This window comes from Montipora foliosa, chromosome 3 (genome assembly GCF_036669935.1).
Source record: "Montipora foliosa isolate CH-2021 chromosome 3, ASM3666993v2, whole genome shotgun sequence".
Lineage (NCBI taxonomy): Eukaryota > Metazoa > Cnidaria > Anthozoa > Scleractinia > Acroporidae > Montipora > Montipora foliosa.
The window spans coordinates 57,144,580-57,151,825 of record NC_090871.1 but is presented as its reverse complement, the minus strand read 5'-3'; the positions used below and the strand labels follow the sequence as shown (position 1 = coordinate 57,151,825).

The 7,246-nt window shown below is 37.6% G+C and overlaps 1 protein-coding gene across 3 annotated transcripts in view; it reads left to right on the top strand.

Moving 5' to 3' along the window:
- The first annotated feature begins 7,083 nt into the window (after positions 1-7,083).
- Positions 7,084-7,246, top strand: part of LOC137997759 (uncharacterized) — a 33,285-nt gene continuing 33,122 nt past the window's right edge. For 2 of the 3 annotated variants that reach the window (XM_068843997.1, XM_068843995.1), the window contains exons 1-2: positions 7,084-7,133; positions 7,221-7,246. The exon at positions 7,221-7,246 is cut by the window's right edge. The gene's annotated coding sequence lies outside the window, so the exon portion shown is untranslated. The remainder of the gene's footprint in view (positions 7,134-7,220) is intronic. The other variant, XM_068843996.1, reaches the window with a different exon arrangement.

Sequence of the window (7,246 nt, the reverse complement as noted above, 5' to 3'; positions counted from 1 at the left end):
ATCACCATCCCCCTCCTTTATTGCATCATCAACATTGTAAAGCAGCATACCAAAATTGAGACGAGCACAGGCATAATTGTATCGTGCATCAACAGGTTTGTGTTCAGTGAGAGGTTGCATAGAGTCACTTGACTCCTCTGGAGATGCCAATTCGCTGCTAAAAGAGTGAATGTTATTTTCATGTGAATTCCTTGCTTTGGCATATCTGTACTCTTTGTTACAGACCCTGCAGTAAAACCTTTTTGGTCTGTTCAATTCAATGAGTTCATTTTGAAGAGTTGCATGAAACTGTTCTTGCTCATCAATAACAGCTTTCTTCAGTATATCTTTAACCTGCTTGTGAAGCCAGATTCTTCGTGTACTTTGGCTACCATCCAAAATTGAGGGAGGTATGAAGTTTCCAGCAGGCTCCTCAAGGTTAGTCATTCCAAAGTGCTTCATGGTAGCAGCTGTGATGAATGCGTCTGTTTCAAGCTTCACATAGGTCTTACAATGGTTGAAGTTGTCAAGGACATTTGATGTTTTAGCATTCACTTGGTTGATGACATTCATGTTGCTGCACATAGTACCAACATCAGTTGCAGAAGAGGGATTGAAAAACACATCATACAGTACCTAGGGGTAGGAAATGAATAGTATTATTTCTTGACATCAACACTTTTTCCAGTAATAAACAAATATGATTTCATTTATGAAACTTGTATTAAGTATTTGTTAGTGCAAAGTGGACAAGAATGACAAAAACAAGGGAGTGTATTTAAAAAGAAAAAGAAATGTCCATATGCAAATAAATTATACTCAAGTATCACTCTATGTGGGAAGGTTAACAACTCCATTCTCATGATCCACTAAGAAAGAAGCCCCAATTTGTTTTCATGGATTGTTTGCATCATCTAAGGTTAATTTATTCTTCCAAATGATTCTGGTTTATTTCTTATCTCCCTATAAGATTTAAGTCAACAACAAACCCACCTGGTAAAGAACTCTTCCTGCATGCCAATCTTCTACCTTTGGGACAAGCCCCTCCAATCTTTCAAACTCTGTGTCACCATCAGCTCTACCTTGTCTAGCATTCCGTGCACGCTCTTCAGTCAACTGGTCACCACCAAAGAAAACCTTCTGGAGCACTTCAATTTCCAGGTTACCAGAGCCATCAGTTGTTTTCATGACTGGAACATACCTTTGATGTAGCTCTGTTAATATGTCAATCATGTCATCATTTGTGTTTTCATTCTTAAAGAGCAATCCTAGTGGTGCCTTAAAAGAAGGTAGGACAGATAATAAATGACTAGGCAGTTAAATAGATTTGTATTTTTAAGGCTGTCTTAAGGTCACAAAACTGAAGCTTGAAAAAAAAGTTGAGATGAAGTAATGGCATAGTTGGATTGATGTCACTGCCTACTTGGCAAGTCATTGATGTAATTGTATAATCACTGTGAAACTAAGTTTTAAAGAAAGGAATAATGTTTGACTAAAAAAATTATGAGATACAGTGCAAATTGCAAATACTGAACACTTACTTCCACAGAGTACAAATATTGAGACATTGGCATCAAACAAAAAGGTTAAGTATAACTAAACTTAAATTGATTTTGTAAAGTACAAAAGCCAGTGGCAAGAAGAAACCATCCCTAACAGCAGTGAAATAAAATAGCGGTCTTTATGCAGTGTCACTGCTTCCAAATATTATAATTATAATTATAATAATAATAATAATAATAATAATAATAATAATAATAATAATAATAATAATAATAATTATAATAATAATAAGGAACAAAAATTCAATGAGGCATCCGTCTTAAGGGAATTTCAACCACGACAGTTTGCATAACTGGTTAAAAATGGCAGTTACCTGTTCAGATTTCTGTTTCGTAACATTAGAGTATTTGTGGGGAAGATGCCTGATTACAACATCTTTGAAAACCTTCAATGCAGGAATCCTGTCACAAATTACCCGTGCAAATAGGGGAATGAAGTCATAAAGTAGCTCTTCATTATCTTGATACGATGGCAAGATTTCCCAGTTCTCCACTTGATCAACTAATTTGATTGATCCCTTTTCAGACAATCCAGCACCACTCACTCTATCCTTCACGGCATTCAGATGAAACCAATGAATGCTTTTGTTAGGTTTGTCACTAGCCTGATGTCTGACTTTAATCATAAGATCGACATTATCTCCAATGATTTGATAACCCAGTGGTCTCGCTGAGTCAGACTGCTTCATTAGCATTGACAGTGTCTCAATACTTGTGTTGCTAACAAGCTCTGTCTGTGTAGTTTTCTTGATCAGGTTCTTGACTTCCGAATAAATGTTTTCATCAAATATAAAATGTTTTTGTTGCCCAAGCTTGTCTTCAACTGCCTTTTTAAGGTTCCTGTCATTTGTGGGCTCAACTGTGGGAACTGCTTCTTCAACACACTCCTTTATCGTTGCTAGTGTGACTGTAAACCTTTTGTGGTGCTCTTGCTGAACCTTCCAGTTTAGGACTTTCTCATCAAACCTTTTCCCCATTTGTTCTATTTTCTCGATTACCGATGTATGGCCAACTGTCACACCCCACTTGACACCACGGTTGTATACCTAAAAGAAAAAATATCAGTTTTAAATTTTAAGTGAACATTTTCCATTAAGAATTAAAATCCATCACAAAACAATCTGTGGTGGAATGTCTTGCCAAGAGATTGACTTCAACTAATAGTGCACTCATTTTTTTACATGTACAATAATGTCTATCAACTTTATTTGATCAACACAATGAAAGTTCTCTTAACAAATTATTATTTAATTAAAAGTCTGAGTTTTAAACAGGGAAAATAATTATATGTGCTGGTATAGACTGTAGGAATCAGACTTTGTATATGTCCTTAATTCACATCTAGATAATTTTGAACTCACTTGCTTTTTGGCTCCACTGTGCCATAATACTGTGGAAAATCTGTATGCCTGAGCACTCATTTGTGGGCATCTCTTCTTCAGAAGAATGGAGGCTGCCATACTTATCACTGGTGCAGCTGTGTTACTCTCATCATTGGTTTCCTTTTCTCCATTCTGATTTCTTGCTTTACTAATAACAGGCTTTCCAGCAGCAGAAGACAGTATGGTGTAAAGTACAGGAGCTCGCTCAGAAAGTTCAGTGACATGTGCACTCTCTGTGAACTGCTTTAATCCTTCGGGTGTGGTATTGCGCAATATGGAAGGCTTCTTCACAGAACATAAATCTTTGCATTCTTCAATAACAGAGCCGCAAACTTTTTCCAGTAATGCATCTCTAACAACTTTCTTTGAATAGAGAGCATTAACAGCGTAGCCATACTCTCCCAAAACAAGTTGTTTAATTGCTTTCCTGTCCACATCATCTTTAGGAAGACGGCGTTTGCTACCACTTGGGTAGTTTATGATGACCTAAATTGACAAAAGAGGGCTTATAAATAATTTTCAACTGTTTGAATCTACAAGACAAGTATACCTATGTGACTTTCTTAGATATCAAAAGATAAAAGCTTTTACTTTAAATTTCTTGTATATAATATTTATTTTGATAGCATTATTTCCTAAATAAATTACAGATCACAGCCAAAACACCCGTTAAGATATTTTTCACCGTCTTGAAACAACAACAGTATAAATGTTAAAAGCCTTAACGTACGCGTGTTTAAATGCAGATATTACTCTGTGTCTGTATTAATCTTAGAAAGCGTAAAGACCATCAGAGACAGCTCTCGAAAAGGGATACTAAGAGGAAAAGGTTAATTTAAAATTGTAAATAACTGGGAAGCTGTGCATCATCGAATCGCCTGTTTCCGCAGCGGTCCTGAATGATAGTGATCGATAAAAAGACAAAATTACCTCTATATCTGCAGGATGAAGAGTAAGCTCCATAAGTTCATCTGCAACGTTATTTGGTCTTGAATTGTTGGCAGGATTGGGAGGAATGTCAAGAGCTCTTCTAATATTTTTACCAGAAGATCCGGGCACAACGCTTGTTACCGAACTTGACGGACCCCGCGACTTTTTCACGCCAAAACCAGGTGAACTTGAGCAACGCTTGGATCTCGCCTCCTCTCCTTCCTCCTTCCACAGTGACAAATTTTCAATATATCGAGACTTGAAGGACGACAACTCTTTCAGCGTAACCTCAAAGCGTTCAATGCGCCGAAAGCACTTCTTGCATAGAAAACGCGGCCCAACTGACAGGTTTTCTTCAACACCGAATAACGAAGAAATTCTCCAACAAATACTTAACTTTTTGGCAGTATCCGATGTCAGGCTGTAATAACCACCATTAGCAACACTTGCCCCACAAAGGCGACAAGAAAGGGCAAATTTTGGATTCAAAACTTTCTTTACGGGAGTTACATTGGCTCCCGCGAACGCCATAGAGAATTGACCCCTCTTGACCTTCTGTAATTGGAAACCCATTTCTGACATTTCTTCACGTGCCGGTCCACGTGAGACGTCCATGTGATTGGCATAAATGTAATCCGATAAAAAAGCTCAAAGGTCATCGGGAACGGTAAAAAGCACCGCTCCGTGCCAGAGGTTTTTCTCGCGGCTTCGCCGCTCGTGGCTTCGGCCTACGGCCGAAGCTGCGTCGGCCTTTGGCCGACACCGAAAATTCCCGCCGCACGCGAGAAAAACCTCTGGTGCCCAGGGTACTTAATTGTAGTCTAGCTTCCACAATCGCCAAATAATAATGATCTATCATTATTGTAATAATGCAACACACTTGGTGTCAACATCTATGTCAAAACTTGGAAGATGGTATTTTTCTTTCCCCCTTGACTGGCCATTATTTGCAAATCTATGTTCAACCCAACGTCCAAGGCAAAATTATGGTTAGACTCAAAAAATTTAAGAACATGCGTTAAGGCAAACAGTTAAGGGTCATTGGTTTATGTGTGGTTTATAGTATGTTTATATGGTTAGCTCATCATGTTTTCTTTGTCTTGGTTGTGTAATAAGAATGACGTTTTGTACTAATTTTCACAGCCCCCATAAAAACTTATATGTGCAGTTTCCTGTGTCTAGGAAAATAATAATATTATGATATTGTAGATTATAGCATTGTAATATGCATCTCATGGACAATAACATTCATTTTAGTTTTTTGTCCTTAGGGAGATGGATCCACCTGGTATTATTTGCGGCAGTTTTGTGAAATATTAGCTCTAAAAGAAGCGAGAAGAAATTCAGCCTTTTTTTCTCAGCAATAAAGCACAATAATCTTATTGAGTTCACTTTGTCCATGTTGGTAGTGTGGAACAAAAGACTGGATAAAGTCACTGAGAAATCCAGACAATGCTGTTGAGTTTTAAGCAGTTTCTTTAGTACTCTTCACATTGTCAAACTTTTCAGTTTCTTCTTAGAACTGAATACCAGTCCTTAACCTTTTTTCAGTTATGAACTTTTTGGACCAGAACAGAGCTTTAAGATGCCACTTTTTTAAATGTTGTACTTATAAAAAAAAATGGGGACAACATATTCAAGCAAAAACATCACAAATGCATGTTGTTTGCACCTGCACGCAAACTTTGCGAATGCTTTTGATCTGATGAGTTGCCAACCCAGTAATGCTTCAGATACATGTAGTGACGTCGAAACCCAGAACACCTTCAAACACATTCAATGACAAGTTGTCAGAGAAAAAATTAAAATTAAAAACAAACATCTTCTTGAGCATTGGGACCCACATGGAATAGCTCTTGCATATGTGTATTATACTGATGACTGGATTCCATCTACTTAATATACAGTCATCTTTTTAGGATAATACCACCTACGCCAGTCGGCAGATAATGCTAGAGTGAACTTCTTGCTATACAGCTGAAAATGTTAATTTTGTGGAATGCCCCTTTTAGGGATGTTTCCTAGTTGTCTATGCTCTAAAGATTTTGTTCAAACCCATCAAGTACAATGTAGCATGCATGTGTGAAATGTCTCAAGTTTAGATCAGTTTTGCAATATGCACTGTGTTGTCTGAACTGATCCTTGTAAATTTTTTGTAGTTTCTTGTCAATTGTTAAATATGGAAAAAAGGATTTACTTTCTGAAAGAAAAATAACATTAATGACGTCTCTTGATCAGGTTAGGATCTGATGAATTTTTATTTTAAAAGGCAAGCAAATCAAGGGGCAAATTAATTTTCTCTGAGCTGTTTAATGTCAGAAAGTGGGCTTTCCAGGATGAAGCACTTTTTTGCCTGCTCTCTGTGTATCATACAGTGTATAATCTTTTCACCGATTTATCTCAGTTTCTGTTGGGGCTGGCTTTCATCGCTCTTCTATAAATTTAACAAAAAATGCTGTGTAAAGAGCGAAAGATGTATTTTGCTTTCATGATAATTATAAATTCGTATTAAAATTTGGAGAAACGTGGAGCTCAATTTGCCTGAGTTCTTGCATCTTTGCATACTCCATTTTAATATCGCTTTCAGCATGCTTGCCAAAATATCTTTTGTAAGCGTGTCACCATTCACCACCCGGTCTATAATTCACCAGTTGTCTTCCTTTATTGTTCAGAGTATTATAGAGAGTATCTGGAAGGTCATAAGGTTTTTCAATGTCTCTTTACCGACACAGACAAAGAGGCATTGTCCTGTATCGCAACCACTCGACGAACTAGTCTCCACCGATAAGTTCGAAGCTCTCACCAATTCCACCGGCCGAACATCGCCAAAACAGGGTTTAAGGGAATTTCTGGTCCTCCCAGAAAACCAACAACTTGCAAAAACCGTTCGAGAAACTTGCGACAAAAGCCAACACTGTCAAAAAAGTAAGCATTGCAGCGCTCGTTACCTCCATTCACCGTATAGTCACACGAAAGGTGCATTTACCGCGTGAAAACAATTTTTACACAATTTGTACACCCCTTCAATTTTTGGAAAAACATCAAAACTCTTCAAAAATTGTGACAAAATCCTTATCTTTCAAACAGCGACCTTATTTTTTTGATTTAATCAACGGCTGTCATTTTCCGGCGAACAGATAGTCTTTTTGAATGAGCGCGCCCTTGAGCCTGCGTTTCGTGCCGCGGATCAGTGACTTGCGCAGTCGTTTTTCAGCTCTGTCGATCCGACCAAAACATAGAAAACATACGCATGCTGTCAGTTCGGAAGAAGATGTCGAAGGTAATTTAGCGATTCTTTGAACAAATTAGAAGATAAATTTATCGTGATCTTAGTGGTTCTATGCGCTAAATATTTCTTGAAATTTAGATTTAGACTTAGATCAAGAAATGGAA